The sequence below is a fragment of the Argentina anserina genome, unplaced genomic scaffold (genome assembly GCF_933775445.1).
Source record: "Argentina anserina unplaced genomic scaffold, drPotAnse1.1, whole genome shotgun sequence".
Taxonomy (NCBI): domain Eukaryota; kingdom Viridiplantae; phylum Streptophyta; class Magnoliopsida; order Rosales; family Rosaceae; genus Argentina; species Argentina anserina.
The window spans coordinates 252,538-277,019 of record NW_026089507.1 but is presented as its reverse complement, the minus strand read 5'-3'; positions in this window follow the sequence as shown (position 1 = coordinate 277,019).

Here is a 24,482-nt window from a genome sequence, read left to right as displayed (position 1 = left end):
AATAGTAAAGATACGCAAACGATGTAAAGATACTCAGTTTGAAAGAAACACACTCCCACACTTGCAAAACTCTCAAATTCAATAGAAACTCGCATCAGAATCCTTACAGAAAGATACTCAAACGAGAAATGAAAAGATACACAATTGGAATAGTAAAGATACGCAAACGATGTAAAGATACACAATTGGAATAGTAAAGATACGCAAACGATGTAAAGATACTCAGGTTGAAAGAAACACAGTCCCACACTTGCAAAACTCTCAAATACAATAGAAACTCGCATCAGAAGCCTTACAGAAAGATACTCAAACGAGAAATGAAAAAATACACAATTGGAATAGTAAAGATACGCAAACGATGTAAAGATACACAATTGGAATAGTAAAGATACGCAAACGATGTAAAGATACTCAGTTTGAAAGAAACACACTCCCACACTTGCAAAACTCTCAAATTCAATAGAAACTCGCATCAGAATCCTTACAGAAAGATACTGAAACGAGAAATGAAAAGATACACAATTGGAATAGTAAAGATACGCAAACGATGTAAAGATACACAATTGGAATAGTAAAGATACGCAAACGATGTAAAGATACTCAGTTTGAAAGAAACACACTCCCACACTTGCAAAACTCTCAAATACAATAGAAACTCGCATCAGAAGCCTTACAGAAAGATACTCAAACGAGAAATGAAAAAATACACAATTGGAATAGTAAAGATACGCAAACGATGTAAAGATACACAATTGGAATAGTAAAGATACGCAAACGATGTAAAGATACTCAGTTTGAAAGAAACACACTCCCACACTTGCAAAACTCTCAAATTGAATAGAAACTCGCTTCAGAAGCCTTACAGAAATATACTCAAACGAGAAATGAAAAGATACACAATTGGAATAGTAAAGATACGCAAACGATGTAAAGATACACAATTGGAATAGTAAAGATACGCAAACGATGTAAAGATACTCAGTTTGAAAGAAACACACTCCCACACTTGCAAAACTCTCAAATTCAATAGAAACTCGCTTCAGAAGCCTTACAGAAATATACTTAAACGAGAAATGAAAAGATACACAATTGGAATAGTAAAGATACGCAAACGATGTAAAGCTCCACAATTGGAATAGTAAAGATACGCAAACGATGTAAAGATACTCAGTTTGAAAGAAACACACTCCCACACTTGGAAAACTCTCAAATTCAATAGAAACTCGCATCAGAAAGCCTTACAGAAAGATACTCAAACGAGAAATGAAAAGATACATAATTGGAATAGTAAAGATACGCAAACGATGTAAAGATACACAATTGGAATAGTAAAGATACGCAAACGATGAAAAGATACTCAGTTTGAAAGAAACACACTCCCACACTTGCAAAACTCTCAAATACAATAGAAACTCGCATCAGAAGCCTTACAGAAAGATACTCAAACGAGAAATGAACAGAAACACAATTGGAATAGTAAAGATACGCAAACGATGTAAAGATACTCAGTTTGAAAGAAACACACTCCCACACTTGCAAAACTCTCAAATTCAATAGAAACTCGCATCAGAATCCTTACAGAAAGATACTCAAACGAGAAATGAAAAGATACACAATTGGAATACTAAAGATACGCAAACGATGTAAAGATACACAATTGGAATAGTAAAGATACGCAAACGATGTAAAGATACTCAGGTTGAAAGAAACACAGTCCCACACTTGCAAAACTCTCAAATACAATAGAAACTCGCATCAGAAGCCTTACAGAAAGATACTCAAACGAGAAATGAAAAAATACACAATTGGAATAGTAAAGATACGCAAACGATGTAAAGATACACAATTGGAATAGTAAAGATACGCAAACGATGTAAAGATACTCAGTTTGAAAGAAACACACTCCCACACTTGCAAAACTCTCAAATTCAATAGAAACTCGCATCAGAATCCTTACAGAAAGATACTCAAACGAGAAATGAAAAGATACACAATTGGAATAGTAAAGATACGCAAACGATGTAAAGATACATAATTGGAATAGTAAAGATACGCAAACGATGTAAAGATACTCAGTTTGAAAGAAACACACTCCCACACTTGCAAAACTCTCAAATACAATAGAAACTCGCATCAGAAGCCTTACAGAAAGATACTCAAACGAGAAATGAAAAAATACACAATTGGAATAGTAAAGATACGCAAACGATGTAAAGCTCCACAATTGGAATAGTAAAGATACGCAAACGATGTAAAGATACTCAGTTTGAAAGAAACACACTCCCACACTTGCAAAACTCTCAAATTCAATAGAAACTCGCTTCAGAAGCCTTACAGAAATATACTCAAACGAGAAATGAAAAGATACACAATTGGAATAGTAAAGATACGCAAACGATGTAAAGATACACAATTGGAATAGTAAAGATACGCAAACGATGTAAAGATACTCAGTTTGAAAGAAACACACTCCCACACTTGCAAAACTCTCAAATTCAATAGAAACTCGCTTCAGAAGCCTTACAGAAATATACTTAAACGAGAAATGAAAAGATACACAATTGGAATAGTAAAGATACGCAAACGATGTAAAGCTCCACAATTGGAATAGTAAAGATACGCAAACGATGTAAAGATACTCAGTTTGAAAGAAACACACTCCCACACTTGGAAAACTCTCAAATTCAATAGAAACTCGCATCAGAAAGCCTTACAGAAAGATACTCAAACGAGAAATGAAAAGATACACAATTGGAATAGTAAAGATACGCAAACGATGTAAAGATACACAATTGGAATAGTAAAGATACGCAAACGATGTAAAGATACTCAGTTTGAAAGAAACACACTCCCACACTTGTAAAACTCTCAAATACAATAGAAACTCGCATCAGAAGCCTTACAGAAAGATACTCAAACGAGAAATGAAAAAATACACAATTGGAATAGTAAAGATACGCAAACGATGTAAAGATACACAATTGGAATAGTAAAGATACGCAAACGATGTAAAGATACTCAGTTTGAAAGAAACACACTCCCACACTTGCAAAACTCTCAAATTCAATAGAAACTCGCATCAGAATCCTTACAGAAAGATACTCAAACGAGAAATGAAAAAATACACAATTGGAATAGTAAAGATACGCAAGAGATGTAAAGATACTCAGTCTGAAAGAAACACACTCCCACACTTGCAAAACTCTCAAATACAATAGAAACTCGCATCAGAAGCCTTACAGAAAGATACTCAAACGAGAAATGAAAAAATACACAATTGGAATAGTAAAGATACGCAAACGATGTAAAGATACACAATTGGAATAGTAAAGATACGCAAACGATGTAAAGATACTCAGTTTGAAAGAAACACACTCCCACACTTGCAAAACTCTCAAATACAATAGAAACTCGCATCAGAAGCCTTACAGAAAGATACTCAAACGAGAAATGAAAAGAAACACAATTGGAATAGTAAAGATACGCAAACGATGTAAAGATACTCAGTTTGAAAGAAACACACTCCCACACTTGCAAAACTCTCAAATTCAATAGAAACTCGCATCAGAATCCTTACAGAAATATACTCAAATGAGAAATGAAAAGATACACAATTGGAATAGTAAAGATACGCAAACGATGTAAAGATACACAATTGGAATATTAAAGATACGCAAACGATGTAAAGATACTCAGTTTGAAAGAAACACACTCCCACACTTGCAAAACTCTCAAATTCAATAGAAACTCGCATCAGAATCCTTAAAGAAAGATACTCAAACGAGAAATGAAAAGATACACAATTGGAATAGTAAAGATACGCAAACGATGTAAAGATACACAATTGGAATAGTAAAGATACGCAAACGATGTAAAGATACTCAGGTTGAAAGAAACACACTCCCACACTTGCAAAACTCTCAAATACAATAGAAACTCGCATCAGAAGCCTTACAGAAAGATACTCAAACGAGAAATGAAAAAATACACAATTGGAATAGTAAAGATACGCAAACGAGAAATGAAAAGATACACAATTGGAATAGTAAAGATACGCAAACGATGTAAAGATACTCAGTTTGAAAGAAACACACTCCCAAACTTGCAAAACTCTCAAATTCAATAGAAACTCGCATCAGAATCCTTACAGAAAGATACTCAAACGAGAAATGAAAAGATACACAATTGGAATTGTAAAGATACGCAAACGATGTAAAGATACACAATTGGAATAGTAAAGATACGCAAACGATGTAAAGATACTCAGTTTGAAAGAAACACACTCCCACACTTGCAAAACTCTCAAATACAATAGAAACTCGCATCAGAAGCCTTACAGAAAGATACTCAAACGAGAAATGAAAAAATACACAATTGAAATAGTAAAGATACGCAAACGATGTAAAGATACACAATTGGAATAGTAAAGATACGCAAACGATGAAAAGATACTCAGTTTGAAAGAAACACACTCCCACACTTGCAAAACTCTCAAATACAATAGAAACTCGCATCAGAATCCTTACAGAAAGATACTCAAACGAGAAATGAAAAGATACACAATTGGAATAGTAAAGATACGCAAACGATGTAAAGATACACAATTGAAATAGTAAAAATACGCAAACGATGTAAAGATACTCAGTTTGAAAGAAACACACTCCCACACTTACAAAACTCTCAAATACAATAGAAACTCGCATCAGAAGCCTTACAGAAAGATACTCAAACGAGAAATGAAAAGAAACACAATTGGAATAGTAAAGATACGCAAACGATGTAAAGATACTCAGTTTGAAAGAAACACACTCCCACACTTGCAAAACTCTCAAATTCAATAGAAACTCGCATCAGAATCCTTACAGAAATATACTCAAATGAGAAATGAAAAGATACACAATTGGAATAGTAAAGATACGCAAACGATGTAAAGATACACAATTGGAATAGTAAAGATACGCAAACGATGTAAAGATACTCAATTTGAAAGAAACACACTCCCACACTTGCAAAACTCTCAAATTCAATAGAAACTCGCATCAGAATCCTTAAAGAAAGATACTCAAACGAGAAATGAAAAGATACACAATTGGAATAGTAAAGATACGCAAACGATGTAAAGATACACAATTGGAATTGTAAAGATACGCAAACGATGTAAAGATACTCAGGTTGAAAGAAACACACTCCCACACTTGCAAAACTCTCAAATACAATAGAAACTCGCATCAGAAGCCTTACAGAAAGATACTCAAACGAGAAATGAAAAAATACACAATTAGAATAGTAAAGATACGCAAACGATGTAAAGATACACAATTGGAATAGTAAAGATACGCAAACGATGTAAAGATACTCAGTTTGAAAGAAACACACTCCCACACTTGCAAAACTCTCAAATTCAATAGAAACTCGCATCAGAATCCTTACAGAAAGATACTCAAACGAGAAATGAAAATATACACAATTGGAATAGTAAAGATACGCAAACGATGTAAAGATACACAATTGGAATAGTAAAGATACGCAAACGATGTAAAGATACTCAGTTTGAAAGAAACACACTCCCACACTTGCAAAACTCTCAAATACAATAGAAACTCGCATCAGAAGCCTTACAGAAAGATACTCAAACGAGAAATGAAAAAATACACAATTGAAATAGTAAAGATACGCAAACGATGTAAAGATACACAATTGGAATAGTAAAGATACGCAAACGATGTAAAGATACTCAGTTTGAAAGAAACACACTCCCACACTTGCAAAACTCTCAAATACAATAGAAACTCGCATCAGAAGCCTTACAGAAAGATACTCAAACGAGAAATGAAAAGATACACAATTGGAATAGTAAAGATACGCAAACGATGAAAAGATACTCAATTGGAATAGTAAAGATACGCAAACGATGTAAAGATACTCAGTTTGAAAGAAACACACTCCCACACTTGCAAAACTCTCAAATACAATAGAAACTCGCATCAGAAGCCTTACAGAAAGATACTCAAACGAGAAATGAAAAGAAACACAATTGGAATAGTAAAGATACGCAAACGATGTAAAGATACACAATTGGAATAGTAAAGATACGCAAACGATGTAAAGATACTCAGTTTGAAAGAAACACACTCCCACACTTGCAAAACTCTCAAATTCAATAGAAACTCGCTTCAGAAGCCTTACAGAAATATACTCAAACGAGAAATGAAAAGATACACAATTGGAATAGTAAAGATACGCAAACGATGTAAAGCTCCACAATTGGAATAGTAAAGATACGCAAACGATGTAAAGATACTCAGTTTGAAAGAAACACACTCCCACACTTGGAAAACTCTCAAATTCAATAGAAACTCGCATCAGAAAGCCTTACAGAAAGATACTCAAACGAGAAATGAAAAGATACACAATTGGAATAGTAAAGATACGCAAACGATGTAAAGATACACAATTGGAATAGTAAAGATACGCAAACGATGTAAAGATACTCAGTTTGAAAGAAACACACTCCCACACTTGCAAAACTCTCAAATACAATAGAAACTCGCATCAGAAGCCTTACAGAAAGATACTCAAACGAGAAATGAAAAAATACACAATTGGAATAGTAAAGATACGCAAACGATGTAAAGATACACAATTGGAATAGTAAAGATACGCAAACGATGTAAAGATACTCAGTTTGAAAGAAACACACTCCCACACTTGCAAAACTCTCAAATTCAATAACAACTCGCATCAGAATCCTTACAGAAAGATACTCAAACGAGAAATGAAAAGATACACAATTGGAATAGTAAAGATACGCAAACGATGTAAAGATACACAATTGGAATAGTAAAGATACGCAAACGATGTAAAGATACTCAGTTTGAAAGAAACACACTCCCACACTTGCAAAACTCTCAAATACAATAGAAACTCGCATCAGAAGCCTTACAGAAAGATACTCAAACGAGAAATGAACAGAAACACAATTGGAATAGTAAAGATACGCAAACGATGTAAAGATACTCAGTTTGAAAGAAACACACTCCCACACTTGCAAAACTCTCAAATTCAATAGAAACTCGCATCAGAATCCTTACAGAAATATACTCAAATGAGAAATGAAAAGATACACAATTGGAATAGTAAAGATACGCAAACGATGTAAAGATACACAATTGGAATAGTAAAGATACGCAAACGATGTAAAGATACTCAGTTTGAAAGAAACACACTCCCACACTTGCAAAACTCTCAAATACAATAGAAACTCGCATCAGAAGCCTTACAGAAAGATACTCAAACAAGAAATGAAAAGATACACAATTGGAATAGTAAAGATACGCAAACGATGAAAAGATACTCAATTGGAATAGTAAAGATACGCAAACGATGTAAAGATACTCAGTTTGAAAGAAACACACTCCCACACTTGCAAAACTCTCAAATACAATAGAAACTCGCATCAGAAGCCTTACAGAAAGATACTCAAACGAGAAATGAAAAGAAACACAATTGGAATAGTAAAGATACGCAAACGATGTAAAGATACACAATTGGAATAGTAAAGATACGCAAACGATGTAAAGATACTCAGTTTGAAAGAAACACACTCCCACACTTGCAAAACTCTCAAATTCAATAGAAACTCGCTTCAGAAGCCTTACAGAAATATACCCAAACGAGAAATGAAAAGATACACAATTGGAATAGTAAAGATACGCAAACGATGTAAAGCTCCACAATTGGAATAGTAAAGATACGCAAACGATGTAAAGATACTCAGTTTGAAAGAAACACACTCCCACACTTGGAAAACTCTCAAATTCAATAGAAACTCGCATCAGAAAGCCTTACAGAAAGATACTCAAACGAGAAATGAAAAGATACACAATTGGAATAGTAAAGATACGCAAACGATGTAAAGATACACAATTGGAATAGTAAAGATACGCAAACGATGTAAAGATACTCAGTTTGAAAGAAACACACTCCCACACTTGCAAAACTCTCAAATACAATAGAAACTCGCATCAGAAGCCTTACAGAAAGATACTCAAACGAGAAATGAAAAAATACACAATTGGAATAGTAAAGATACGCAAACGATGTAAAGATACACAATTGGAATAGTAAAGATACGCAAACGATGTAAAGATACTCAGTTTGAAAGAAACACACTCCCACACTTGCAAAACTCTCAAATTCAATAACAACTCGCATCAGAATCCTTACAGAAAGATACTCAAACGAGAAATGAAAAGATACACAATTGGAATAGTAAAGATACGCAAACGATGTAAAGATACACAATTGGAATAGTAAAGATACGCAAACGATGTAAAGATACTCAGTTTGAAAGAAACACACTCCCACACTTGCAAAACTCTCAAATACAATAGAAACTCGCATCAGAAGCCTTACAGAAAGATACTCAAACGAGAAATGAACAGAAACACAATTGGAATAGTAAAGATACGCAAACGATGTAAAGATACTCAGTTTGAAAGAAACACACTCCCACACTTGCAAAACTCTCAAATTCAATAGAAACTCGCATCAGAATCCTTACAGAAATATACTCAAATGAGAAATGAAAAGATACACAATTGGAATAGTAAAGATACGCAAACGATGTAAAGATACACAATTGGAATAGTAAAGATACGCAAACGATGTAAAGATACTCAGTTTGAAAGAAACACACTCCCACACTTGCAAAACTCTCAAATACAATAGAAACTCGCATCAGAAGCCTTACAGAAAGATACTCAAACGAGAAATGAAAAGATACACAATTGGAATAGTAAAGATACGCAAACGATGAAAAGATACTCAATTGGAATAGTAAAGATACGCAAACGATGTAAAGATACTCAGTTTGAAAGAAACACACTCCCACACTTGCAAAACTCTCAAATACAATAGAAACTCGCATCAGAAGCCTTACAGAAAGATACTCAAACGAGAAATGAAAAGAAACACAATTGGAATAGTAAAGATACGCAAACGATGTAAAGATACACAATTGGAATAGTAAAGATACGCAAACGATGTAAAGATACTCAGTTTGAAAGAAACACACTCCCACACTTGCAAAACTCTCAAATTCAATAGAAACTCGCTTCAGAAGCCTTACAGAAATATACTCAAACGAGAAATGAAAAGATACACAATTGGAATAGTAAAGATACGCAAACGATGTAAAGCTCCACAATTGGAATAGTAAAGATACGCAAACGATGTAAAGATACTCAGTTTGAAAGAAACACACTCCCACACTTGGAAAACTCTCAAATTCAATAGAAACTCGCATCAGAAAGCCTTACAGAAAGATACTCAAACGAGAAATGAAAAGATACACAATTGGAATAGTAAAGATACGCAAACGATGTAAAGATACACAATTGGAATAGTAAAGATACGCAAACGATGTAAAGATACTCAGTTTGAAAGAAACACACTCCCACACTTGCAAAACTCTCAAATACAATAGAAACTCGCATCAGAAGCCTTACAGAAAGATACTCAAACGAGAAATGAAAAAATACACAATTGGAATAGTAAAGATACGCAAACGATGTAAAGATACACAATTGGAATAGTAAAGATACGCAAACGATGTAAAGATACTCAGTTTGAAAGAAACACACTCCCACACTTGCAAAACTCTCAAATTCAATAACAACTCGCATCAGAATCCTTACAGAAAGATACTCAAACGAGAAATGAAAAGATACACAATTGGAATAGTAAAGATACGCAAACGATGTAAAGATACACAATTGGAATAGTAAAGATACGCAAACGATGTAAAGATACTCAGTTTGAAAGAAACACACTCCCACACTTGCAAAACTCTCAAATACAATAGAAACTCGCATCAGAAGCCTTACAGAAAGATACTCAAACGAGAAATGAACAGAAACACAATTGGAATAGTAAAGATACGCAAACGATGTAAAGATACTCAGTTTGAAAGAAACACACTCCCACACTTGCAAAACTCTCAAATTCAATAGAAACTCGCATCAGAATCCTTACAGAAATATACTCAAATGAGAAATGAAAAGATACACAATTGGAATAGTAAAGATACGCAAACGATGTAAAGATACACAATTGGAATAGTAAAGATACGCAAACGATGTAAAGATACTCAGTTTGAAAGAAACACACTCCCACACTTGCAAAACTCTCAAATACAATAGAAACTCGCATCAGAAGCCTTACAGAAAGATACTCAAACGAGAAATGAAAAGATACACAATTGGAATAGTAAAGATACGCAAACGATGAAAAGATACTCAATTGGAATAGTAAAGATACGCAAACGATGTAAAGATACTCAGTTTGAAAGAAACACACTCCCACACTTGCAAAACTCTCAAATACAATAGAAACTCGCATCAGAAGCCTTACAGAAAGATACTCAAACGAGAAATGAAAAGAAACACAATTGGAATAGTAAAGATACGCAAACGATGTAAAGATACACAATTGGAATAGTAAAGATACGCAAACGATGTAAAGATACTCAGTTTGAAAGAAACACACTCCCACACTTGCAAAACTCTCAAATTCAATAGAAACTCGCTTCAGAAGCCTTACAGAAAGATACTCAAACGAGAAATGAAAAGATACACAATTGGAATAGTAAAGATACGCAAACGATGTAAAGCTCCACAATTGGAATAGTAAAGATACGCAAACGATGTAAAGATACTCAGTTTGAAAGAAACACACTCCCACACTTGGAAAACTCTCAAATTCAATAGAAACTCGCATCAGAAAGCCTTACAGAAAGATACTCAAACGATAAATGAAAAGATACACAATTGGAATAGTAAAGATACGCAAACGATGTAAAGATACACAATTGGAATAGTAAAGATACGCAAACGATGTAAAGATACTCAGTTTGAAAGAAACACACTCCCACACTTGCAAAACTCTCAAATACAATAGAAACTCGCATCAGAAGCCTTACAGAAAGATACTCAAACGAGAAATGAAAAAATACACAATTGGAATAGTAAAGATACGCAAACGATGTAAAGATACACAATTGGAATAGTAAAGATACGCAAACGATGTAAAGATACTCAGTTTGAAAGAAACACACTCCCACACTTGCAAAACTCTCAAATTCAATAACAACTCGCATCAGAATCCTTACAGAAAGATACTCAAACGAGAAATGAAAAGATACACAATTGGAATAGTAAAGATACGCAAACGATGTAAAGATACACAATTGGAATAGTAAAGATACGCAAACGATGTAAAGATACTCAGTTTGAAAGAAACACACTCCCACACTTGCAAAACTCTCAAATACAATAGAAACTCGCATCAGAAGCCTTACAGAAAGATACTCAAACGAGAAATGAACAGAAACACAATTGGAATAGTAAAGATACGCAAACGATGTAAAGATACTCAGTTTGAAAGAAACACACTCCCACACTTGCAAAACTCTCAAATTCAATAGAAACTCGCATCAGAATCCTTACAGAAATATACTCAAATGAGAAATGAAAAGATACACAATTGGAATAGTAAAGATACGCAAACGATGTAAAGATACACAATTGGAATAGTAAAGATACGCAAACGATGTAAAGATACTCAGTTTGAAAGAAACACACTCCCACACTTGCAAAACTCTCAAATTCAATAGAAACTCGCATCAGAATCCTTACAGAAAGATACTCAAACGAGAAATGAAAAGATACACAATTGGAATAGTAAAGATACGCAAACGATGTAAAGATATACAATTGGAATAGTAAAGATACGCAAACGATGTAAAGATACTCAGGTTGAAAGAAACACAGTCCCACACTTGCAAAACTCTCAAATACAATAGAAACTCGCATCAGAAGCCTTACAGAAAGATACTCAAACGAGAAATGAAAAAATACACAATTGGAATAGTAAAGATACGCAAACGATGTAAAGATACACAATTGGAATAGTAAAGATACGCAAACGATGTAAAGATACTCAGTTTGAAAGAAACACACTCCCACACTTGCAAAACTCTCAAATTCAATAGAAACTCGCATCAGAATCCTTACAGAAAGATACTCAAACGAGAAATGAAAAGATACACAATTGGAATAGTAAAGATACGCAAACGATGTAAAGATACACAATTGGAATAGTAAAGATACGCAAACGATGTAAAGATACTCAGTTTGAAAGAAACACACTCCCACACTTGCAAAACTCTCAAATACAATAGAAACTCGCATCAGAAGCCTTACAGAAAGATACTCAAACGAGAAATGAAAAAATACACAATTGGAATAGTAAAGATACGCAAACGATGTAAAGATACACAATTGGAATAGTAAAGATACGCAAACGATGTAAAGATACTCAGTTGGAAAGAAACACACTCCCACACTTGCAAAACTCTCAAATACAATAGAAACTCGCATCAGAAGCCTTACAGAAAGATACTCAAACGAGAAATGAAAAAATACACAATTGGAATAGTAAAGATACGCAAACGATGTAAAGATACACAATTGGAATAGTAAAGATACGCAAACGATGTAAAGATACTCAGTTTGAAAGAAACACACTCCCACACTTGCAAAACTCTCAAATTCAATAAAAACTCGCATCAGAATCCTTACAGAAAGATACTCAAACGAGAAATGAAAAGATACACAATTGGAATAGTAAAGATACGCAAACGATGTAAAGATACACAATTGGAATAGTAAAGATACGCAAACGATGTAAAGATACTCAGTTTGAAAGAAACACACTCCCACACTTGCAAAACTCTCAAATACAATAGAAACTCGCATCAGAAGCCTTACAGAAAGATACTCAAACGAGAAATGAAAAAATACACAATTGGAATAGTAAAGATACGCAAACGATGTAAAGATACACAATTGGAATAGTAAAGATACGCAAACGATGTAAAGATACTCAGTTGGAAAGAAACACACTCCCACACTTGCAAAACTCTCAAATTGAATAGAAACTCGCTTCAGAAGCCTTACAGAAATATACTCAAACGAGAAATGAAAAGATACACAATTGGAATAGTAAAGATACGCAAACGATGTAAAGATACACAATTGGAATAGTAAAGATACGCAAACGATGTAAAGATACTCAGTTTGAAAGAAACACACTCCCACACTTGGAAAACTCTCAAATTCAATAGAAACTCGCATCAGAAAGCCTTACAGAAAGATACTCAAACGAGAAATGAAAAGATACACAATTGGAATAGTAAAGATACGCAAACGATGTAAAGATACACAATTGGAATAGTAAAGATACGCAAACGATGAAAAGATACTCAGTTTGAAAGAAACACACTCCCACACTTGCAAAACTCTCAAATACAATAGAAACTCGCATCAGAAGCCTTACAGAAAGATACTCAAACGAGAAATGAACAGAAACACAATTGGAATAGTAAAGATACGCAAACGATGTAAAGATACTCAGTTTGAAAGAAACACACTCCCACACTTGCAAAACTCTCAAATTCAATAGAAACTCGCATCAGAATCCTTACAGAAAGATACTCAAACGAGAAATGAAAAGATACACAATTAGAATAGAAAAGATACGCAAACGATGTAAAGATACACAATTGGAATAGTAAAGATACGCAAACGATGTAAAGATACTCAGTTTGAAAGAAACACACTCCCACACTTGCAAAACTCTCAAATTCAATAGAAACTCGCATCAGAATCCTTACAGAAAGATACTCAAACGAGAAATGAAAAGATACACAATTGGAATAGTAAAGATACGCAAACGATGTAAAGATACACAATTGGAATAGTAAAGATACGCAAACGATGTAAAGATACTCAGTTTGAAAGAAACACACTCCCACACTTGCAAAACTCTCAAATTCAATAGAAACTCGCATCAGAATCCTTACAGAAAGATACTCAAACGAGAAATGAAAAGATACACAATTGGAATAGTAAAGATACGCAAACGATGTAAAGATACACAATTGGAATAGTAAAAATACGCAAACGATGTAAAGATACTCAGTTTGAAAGAAACACACTCCCACACTTGCAAAACTCTCAAATACAATAGAAACTCGCATAAGAAGCCTTACAGAAAGATACTCAAACGAGAAATGAAAAGAAACACAATTGGAATAGTAAAGATACGCAAACGATGTAAAGATACTCAGTTTGAAAGAAACACACTCCCACACTTGCAAAACTCTCAAATACAATAGAAACTCGCATCAGAAGCCTTACAGAAAGATACTCAAACGAGAAATGAAAAAATACACAATTGGAATAGTAAAGATACGCAAGAGATGTAAAGATACTCAGTTTGAAAGAAACACACTCCCACACTTGCAAAACTCTCAAATACAATAGAAACTCGCATCAGAAGCCTTACAGAAAGATACTCAAACGAGAAATGAAAAAATACACAATTGGAATAGTAAAGATACGCAAACGATGTAAAGATACACAATTGGAATAGTAAAGATACGCAAACGATGTAAAGATACTCAGTTTGAAAGAAACACACTCCCACACTTGCAAAACTCTCAAATACAATAGAAACTCGCATCATAAGCCTTACAGAAAGATACTCAAACGAGAAATGAAAAGAAACACAATTGGAATAGTAAAGATACGCAAACGATGTAAAGATACTCAGTTTGAAAGAAACACACTCCCACACTTGCAAAACTCTCAAATTCAATAGAAACTCGCATCAGAATCCTTACAGAAATATACTCAAATGAGAAATGAAAAGATACACAATTGGAATAGTAAAGATACGCAAACGATGTAAAGATACACAATTGGAATATTAAAGATACGCAAACGATGTAAAGATACTCAGTTTGAAAGAAACACACTCCCACACTTGCAAAACTCTCAAATTCAATAGAAACTCGCATCAGAATCCTTAAAGAAAGATACTCAAACGAGAAATGAAAAGATACACAATTGGAATAGTAAAGATACGCAAACGATGTAAAGATACACAATTGGAATAGTAAAGATACGTAAACGATGTAAAGATACTCAGGTTGAAAGAAACACACTCCCACACTTGCAAAACTCTCAAATACAATAGAAACTCGCATCAGAAGCCTTACAGAAAGATACTCAAACGAGAAATGAAAAAATACACAATTGGAATAGTAAAGATACGCAAACGAGAAATGAAAAGATACACAATTGGAATAGTAAAGATACGCAAACGATGTAAAGATACTCAGTTTGAAAGAAACACACTCCCAAACTTGCAAAACTCTCAAATTCAATAGAAACTCGCATCAGAATCCTTACAGAAAGATACTCAAACGAGAAATGAAAAGATACACAATTGGAATAGTAAAGATACGCAAACGATGTAAAGATACACAATTGGAATAGTAAAGATACGCAAACGATGTAAAGATACTCAGTTTGAAAGAAACACACTCCCACACTTGCAAAACTCTCAAATACAATAGAAACTCGCATCAGAAGCCTTACAGAAAGATACTCAAACGAGAAATGAAAAAATACACAATTGGAATAGTAAAGATACGCAAGAGATGTAAAGATACTCAGTTTGAAAGAAACACACTCCCACACTTGCAAAACTCTCAAATACAATAGAAACTCGCATCAGAAGCCTTACAGAAAGATACTCAAACGAGAAATGAAAAAATACACAATTGAAATAGTAAAGATACGCAAACGATGTAAAGATACACAATTGGAATAGTAAAGATACCAAACGATGAAAAGATACTCAGTTTGAAAGAAACACACTCCCACACTTGCAAAACTCTCAAATACAATAGAAACTCGCATCAGAATCCTTACAGAAAGATACTCAAACGAGAAATGAAAAGATACACAATTGGAATAGTAAAGATACGCAAACGATGTAAAGATACACAATTGGAATAGTAAAAATACGCAAACGATGTAAAGATACTCAGTTTGAAAGAAACACACTCCCACACTTGCAAAACTCTCAAATACAATAGAAACTCGCATCAGAAGCCTTACAGAAAGATACTCAAACGAGAAATGAAAAGAAACACAATTGGAATAGTAAAGATACGCAAACGATGTAAAGATACTCAGTTTGAAAGAAACACACTCCCACACTTGCAAAACTCTCAAATTCAATAGAAACTCGCATCAGAATCCTTACAGAAATATACTCAAATGAGAAATGAAAAGATACACAATTGGAATAGTAAAGATACGCAAACGATGTAAAGATACACAATTGGAATAGTAAAGATACGCAAACGATGTAAAGATACTCAGTTTGAAAGAAACACACTCCCACACTTGCAAAACTCTCAAATTCAATAGAAACTCGCATCAGAATCCTTAAAGAAAGATACTCAAACGAGAAATGAAAAGATACACAATTGGAATAGTAAAGATACGCAAACGATGAAAAGATACTCAATTGGAATAGTAAAGATACGCAAACGATGTAAAGATACTCAGTTTGAAAGAAACACACTCCCACACTTGCAAAACTCTCAAATACAATAGAAACTCGCATCAGAAGCCTTACAGAAAGATACTGATAGGAGCACTTTGTGCTACGTTCTTAATATGTTTCTACCTCCAATTGTACTTTGCTTAACCCTTATTGTTGTAATATCGAGTCATTGAGTCACAATAGGAGTCTTGGATGGTTATGGATGTGTTTTTGTGCTTACACGAGTTAAAAACGAAGAATTGGTCTAGAGTCCTAGTTTGAGTAGGAATCCTTATAGGACTAGGAAACCTAGTTGAATTAGGAGTCTTCATCTTTCGACGTTTTGGTCGCATTGGCGATATCTTGAGAGTCATGTTTGCATTAGGAATCCTTGTTAGACTAGGAAACGTACCATTTTGGAAAGTCCTACTTGAACTCAAACTCTTATTACGAAACTTTCCTAAATGAACTTCCTTGTTCTAGTAACTTTCTTATTCTAGTAAGTTTCCTTTTTTTGCAAATTAGAAACTTTCCTAATCTAGTTGAGCTCATCTATTTCATATGTCTTTTTAAGACAACTATTGTCTAGATTAAGACATGAATTTCGAATGAATTATCTTTTACTTATGTTATTCTTTTCTTATTTTCAGATTTGAAGAGATAATTCAAGGAGGGAATTAAGGAGGCCGTGTACTACATGGAGAAGGAGTCCTATGCCGAGCTACCATTCAGGTTTTAAAGGGAGATTAATTTCAGAATTTTGGAGATAATATCTAGAGAAAAAGAAGGAGTTTCAGTCGTGCTATCCTTCCATTCAATCAAAGAGAGCCGTGCCCTATCTATTCAGCTTGTGAAGGAAGCTTTTCCGTGCCTATCATTCAGCAAAATACAAGGAGAGTCCAGCCCATGTAACCCTAGAGAAATAAGGAGATAAAGACTGAATTTTCGCAGGAACAAGGGCAGCCATTCGATGCATTCATTGAGGAGAGATCACAGCCATGTATTGATGGACCAAGCAGCCCAAAACCGAGCAGCCTCTCCTCCCTTGGTTCCTCTATATATAGCTCGGCCTCCCTTCATAAAAGGGATCTCCATTCTCCCACAAACACAGCCGAATTGCTGCCCAAATACATCCAGAAAATTCAAGCCACAAAACCTTCATCCATCATCACCAAACCGTGCTCATCTTCCTCCTCTCCCAAATCGAATCCATTCTTGCCGAATCCTAGAAGGTTTCTAAAGTGTGATTCATCCATGGCTTGTAATGTTTCTTTTGGTTTTCTGCAATTTTCGATTTCATTGTATGAATTCTTGGATGTGATTTTCGGTTTTATATATGAAGAACATAAATTCAGACTTCTTTGGTTTTATGTTTTGATTGTATGAATTCATGAGATTTGTATGTTTGCTGTGTATAATGACATAGGGGCAGTAGGTTTCGAAATAATTTTAGGTTTTATTTCAATTAGTTCCTTGAACTTGTACATCTAAATCAATGCTTGAGGAAGCCAAGGCCATGGTTCTCCTAGGGTTGCGATTTAATTCACCAAAGTGTTCTTCGATTGAATATGCGCTTCGTGTTTCAATTATGGATACTTATATAGGGCTGTGATAGTTCTAGGAATTTGCATGTTTAATCAAGATGAGTGACGCCATGCTTGTGTAACATGTCTCCAACTCGACTTAATGTGCTTATGTGCTACTTTGTTGTTTAACTAGACGCTTCGTTATGTTGAACTCTCTTTAGCATATGTTTAGGATTGAACGCTTCGTTGAGATAAATAAGAAGTCTTAACGATTAGATGAACCGCTTCGGACTCTAATTAGAATTGGAATTGAAATGGACTTAGAAAGAATCGAAATAATTTGCTGCCTATATGTTGTTCTATGCGTGTCATACATGTTTCTTGAGTTGAATTCGTGTTTTGGTTATGTGATAAATGGTTGATCAATTGTATATAAGTAATTTAGGATTTATTTTAAGTTGTAGTTTTAGAATCCAAATCAAATCCCCTAATAACATGATAAGTGTTGAGGCCCTTTTGATTCCCCGGACTGAACGATCCCTGCTTATTCTATACTAACGATGATGTTTTTCAGGGTATTTTATAGACGTTCTAACCGAACGCTCTATCAGATACTCAAACGAGAAATGAAAAGAAACACAATTGGAATAGTAAAGATACGCAAACGATGTAAAGATACACAATTGGAATAGTAAAGATACGCAAACGATGTAAAGATACTCAGTTTGAAAGAAACACACTCCCACACTTGCAAAACTCTCAAATTCAATAGAAAATCGCTTCAGAAACCTTACAGAAATATACTCAAACGAGAAATGAAAAGATACACAATTGGAATAGTAAAGATACGCAAACGATGTAAAGCTCCACAATTGGAATAGTAAAGATACGCAAACGATGTAAAGATACTCAGTTTGAAAGAAACACACTCCCACACTTGGAAAACTCTCAAATTCAATAGAAACTCGCATCAGAAAGCCTTACAGAAAGATACTCAAACGAGAAATGAAAAGATACACAATTGGAATAGTAAAGATACGCAAACGATGTAAAGATACACAATTGGAATAGTAAAGATACGCAAACGATGTAAAGATACTCAGTTTGAAAGAAACACACTCCCACACTTGCAAAACTCTCAAATACAATAGAAACTCGCATCAGAAGCCTTACAGAAAGATACTCAAACGAGAAATGAAAAAATACACAATTGGAATAGTAAAGATACGCAAACGATGTAAAGATACACAATTGGAATAGTAAAGATACGCAAACGATGTAAAGATACTCAGTTTGAAAGAAACACACTCCCACACTTGCAAAACTCTCAAATTCAATAACAACTCGCATCAGAATCCTTACAGAAAGATACTCAAACGAGAAATGAAAAGATACACAATTGGAATAGTAAAGATACGCAAACGATGTAAAGATACACAATTGGAATAGTAAAAATACGCAAACGATGTAAAGATACTCAGTTTGAAAGAAACACACTCCCACACTTGCAAAACTCTCAAATACAATAGAAACTCGCATCAGAAGCCTTACAGAAAGATACTCAAACGAGAAATGAAAAGAAACACAATTGGAATAGTAAAGATACGCAAACAATGTAAAGATACTCAGTTTGAAAGAAACACACTCCCACACTTGCAAAACTCTCAAATACAATAGAAACTCGCATCAGAAGCCTTACAGAAAGATACTCAAACGAGAAATGAAAAAATACACAATTGGAATAGTAAAGATACGCAAACGATGTAAAGATACACAATTGGAATAGTAAAGATACGCAAACGATATAAAGATACTCAGTTTGAAAGAAACACACTCCCACACTTGCAAAACTCTCAAATTCAATAGAAACTCGCATCAGAATCCTTACAGAAAGATACTCAAACGAGAAATGAAAAGATACACAATTGGAATAGTAAAGATACGCAAACGATGTAAAGATACACAATTGGAATAGTAAAGATACGCAAACGATGTAAAGATACTCAGTTTGAAAGAAACACACTCCCACACTTGCAAAACTCTCAAATACAATAGAAACTCGCATCAGAAGCCTTACAGAAAGATACTCAAACGAGTAATGAAAAAATACACAATTGGAATAGTAAAGATACGCAAACGATGTAAAGATACTCAGTTTGAAAGAAACACACTCCCACACTTGCAAAACTCTCAAATTCAATAGAAACTCGCATCAGAATCCTTACAGAAATATACTCAAATGAGAAATGAAAAGATACACAATTGGAATAGTAAAGATACGCAAACGATGTAAAGATACACAATTGGAATAGTAAAGATACGCAAACGATGTAAAGATACTCAGTTTGAAAGAAACACACTCCCACACTTGCAAAACTCTCAAATTCAATAGAAACTCGCATCAGAATCCTTACAGAAAGATACTCAAACGAGAAATGAAAAGATACACAATTGGAATAATAAAGATACGCAAACGATGTAAAGATACACAATTGGAATAGTAAAAATACGCAAACGATGTAAAGATACTCAGTTTGAAAGAAACACACTCCCACACTTGCAAAACTCTCAAATACAATATAAACTCGCATCAGAAGCCTTACAGAAAGATACTCAAACGAGAAATGAAAAGAAACACAATTGGAATAGTAAAGATACGCAAACGATGTAAAGATACTCAGTTTGAAAGAAACACACTCCCACACTTGCAAAACTCTCAAATTCAATAGAAACTCGCATCAGAATCCTTACAGAAAGATACTCAAACGAGAAATGAAAAGATACACAATTGGAATAGTAAAGATACGCAAACGATGTAAAGATACACAATTGGAATAGTAAAGATACGCAAACGATGTAAAGATACTCAGTTTGAAAGAAACACACTCCCACACTTGCAAAACTCTCAAATACAATAGAAACTCGCATCAGAAGCCTTACAGAAAGATACTCAAACGAGAAATGAAAAAATACACAATTGAAATAGTAAAGATACGCAAACGATGTAAAGATACACAATTGGAATAGTAAAGATACGCAAACGATGTAAAGATACTCAGTTTGAAAGAAACACACTCCCACACTTGCAAAACTCTCAAATACAATAGAAACTCGCATCAGAAGCCTTACAGAAAGATACTCAAACGAGAAATGAACAGAAACACAATTGGAATAGTAAAGATACGCAAACGATGTAAAGATACTCAGTTTGAAAGAAACACACTCCCACACTTGCAAAACTCTCAAATACAATAGAAACTCGCATCAGAAGCCTTACAGAAAGATACTCAAACGAGAAATGAAAAGATACACAATTGGAATAGTAAAGATACGCAAACGATGTAAAGATACTCAGTTTGAAAGAAACACACTCCCACACTTGGAAAACTCTCAAATTCAATAGAAACTCGCATCAGAAAGCCTTACAGAAAGATACTCAAACGAGAAATGGAAAGATACACAATTGGAATAGTAAAGATACGCAAACGATGTAAAGATACACAATTGGAATAGTAAAGATACGCAAACGATGTAAAGATACTCAGTTTGAAAGAAACACACTCCCACACTTGCAAAACTCTCAAATACAATAGAAACTCGCATCAGAAGCCTTACAGAAAGATACTCAAACGAGAAATGAAAAGATACACAATTCGAATAGTAAAGATACGCAAACGAGAAATGAAAAGATACACAATTCGAATAGTAAAGATACGCAAACGATGTAAAGACACACAATTGGAATAGTAAAGATACGCAAACGATGTAAAGATACACAATTGGAATAGTAAAGATACGCAAACGATGTAAAGATACTCAGTTTGAAAGAAACACACTCCCACACTTGCAAAACTCTCAAATACAATAGAAACTCGCATCAGAAGCCTTACAGAAAGATACACAAACGAGAAATGAAAAGATACACAATTGGAATAGTAAAGATACGCAAACGATGTAAAGATACACAATTGGAATAGTAAAGATACGCAAACGATGTAAAGATACTCAGTTTGAAAGAAACACACTCCCACACTTGCAAAATTCTCAAATTCAATAGAAACTCGCATCAAAATCCTTACAGAAAGATACTTAAACGAGAAATGAAAAGATACACAATTGGAATAGTAAAGATACGCAAACGATGTAAAGATGCACAATTGGAATAGTAAAGATACGCAAACGATGTAAAGATACTCAGTTTGAAAGAAACACACTCTCACACTTGGAAAACACTCAAATACAATAGAAACTCGCATCAGAAAGCCTTAGAGAAAGATACTCAAACGAGAAATGAAAAGATACACAATTGGAATAGTAAAGATACGCAAACGATGTAAAGATACACAATTTGAATAGTAAAGATACGCAAACGATGTAAAGATACTCAGTTTGAAAGAAACACACTCCCACACTTGCAAAACTCTCAAATTCAATAGAAACTCGCTTCAGAAGCCTTACAGAAATATACTCAAACGAGAAATGAAAAGATACACAATTGGAATAGTAAAGCTACGCAAACGATGTAAAGCTCCACAATTGGAATAGTAAAGATACGCAAACGATGTAAAGACACACAATTGGAATAGTAAAGATACGCAAACGATGTAAAGATACTCAGTTTGAAAGAAACACACTCCCACACTTGCAAAACTCTCAAATACAATAGAAACTCGCATCAGAAGCCTTACAGAAAGATACTCAAACGAGAAATGAACAGAAACACAATTGGAATAGTAAAGATACGCAAACGATGTAAAGATACTCAGTTTGAAAGAAACACACTCCCACACTTGCAAAACTCTCAAATACAATAGAAACTCGCATCAGAAGCCTTACAGAAAGATACTCAAACGAGAAATGAAAAGATACACAATTGGAATAGTAAAGATACGCAAACGATGTAAAGATACTCAGTTTGAAAGAAACACACTCCCACACTTGGAAAACTCTCAAATTCAATAGAAACTCGCATCAGAAAGCCTTACAGAAAGATACTCAAACGAGAAATGGAAAGATACACAATTGGAATAGTAAAGATACGCAAACGATGTAAAGATACACAATTGGAATAGTAAAGATACGCAAACGATGTAAAGATACTCAGTTTGAAAGAAACACACTCCCACACTTGCAAAACTCTCAAATACAATAGAAACTCGCATCAGAAGCCTTACAGAAAGATACTCAAACGAGAAATGAAAAGATACACAATTCGAATAGTAAAGATACGCAAACGAGAAATGAAAAGATACACAATTCGAATAGTAAAGATACGCAAACGATGTAAAGACACACAATTGGAATAGTAAAGATACGCAAACGATGTAAAGATACACAATTGGAATAGTAAAGATACGCAAACGATGTAAAGATACTCAGTTTGAAAGAAACACACTCCCACACTTGCAAAACTCTCAAATACAATAGAAACTCGCATCAGAAGCCTTACAGAAAGATACACAAACGAGAAATGAAAAGATACACAATTGGAATAGTAAAGATACGCAAACGATGTAAAGATACACAATTGGAATAGTAAAGATACGCAAACGATGTAAAGATACTCAGTTTGAAAGAAACACACTCCCACACTTGCAAAATTCTCAAATTCAATAGAAACTCGCATCAAAATCCTTACAGAAAGATACTTAAACGAGAAATGAAAAGATACACAATTGGAATAGTAAAGATACGCAAACGATGTAAAGATGCACAATTGGAATAGTAAAGATACGCAAACGATGTAAAGATACTCAGTTTGAAAGAAACACACTCTCACACTTGGAAAACACTCAAATACAATAGAAACTCGCATCAGAAAGCCTTAGAGAAAGATACTCAAACGAGAAATGAAAAGATACACAATTGGAATAGTCAAGATACGCAAACGATGTAAAGATACACAATTTGAATAGTAAAGATACGCAAACGATGTAAAGATACTCAGTTTGAAAGAAACACACTCCCACACTTGCAAAACTCTCAAATTCAATAGAAACTCGCTTCAGAAGCCTTACAGAAATATACTCAAACGAGAAATGAAAAGATACACAATTGGAATAGTAAAGCTACGCAAACGATGTAAAGCTCCACAATTGGAATAGTAAAGATACGCAAACGATGTAAAGATACTCAGTTTGAAAGAAACACACTCCCACACTTGGAAAACTCTCAAATTCAATAGAAACTCGCATCAGAAAGCCTTACAGAAAGATACTCAAACGAGAAATGAAAAGATACACAATTGGAATAGTAAAGATACGCAAACGATGTAAAGATACGCAAACGATGTAAAGATACACAATTGGAATAGTAAAGATACGCAAACGATGTAAAGATACTCAGTTTGAAAGAAACACACTCCCACACTTGCAAAACTCTCAAATACAATAGAAACTTGCATCAGAAGCCTTACAGAAAGATACTCAAACGAGAAATGAAAAGATACACAATTCGAATAGTAAAGATACGCAAACGATGTAAAGATGCACA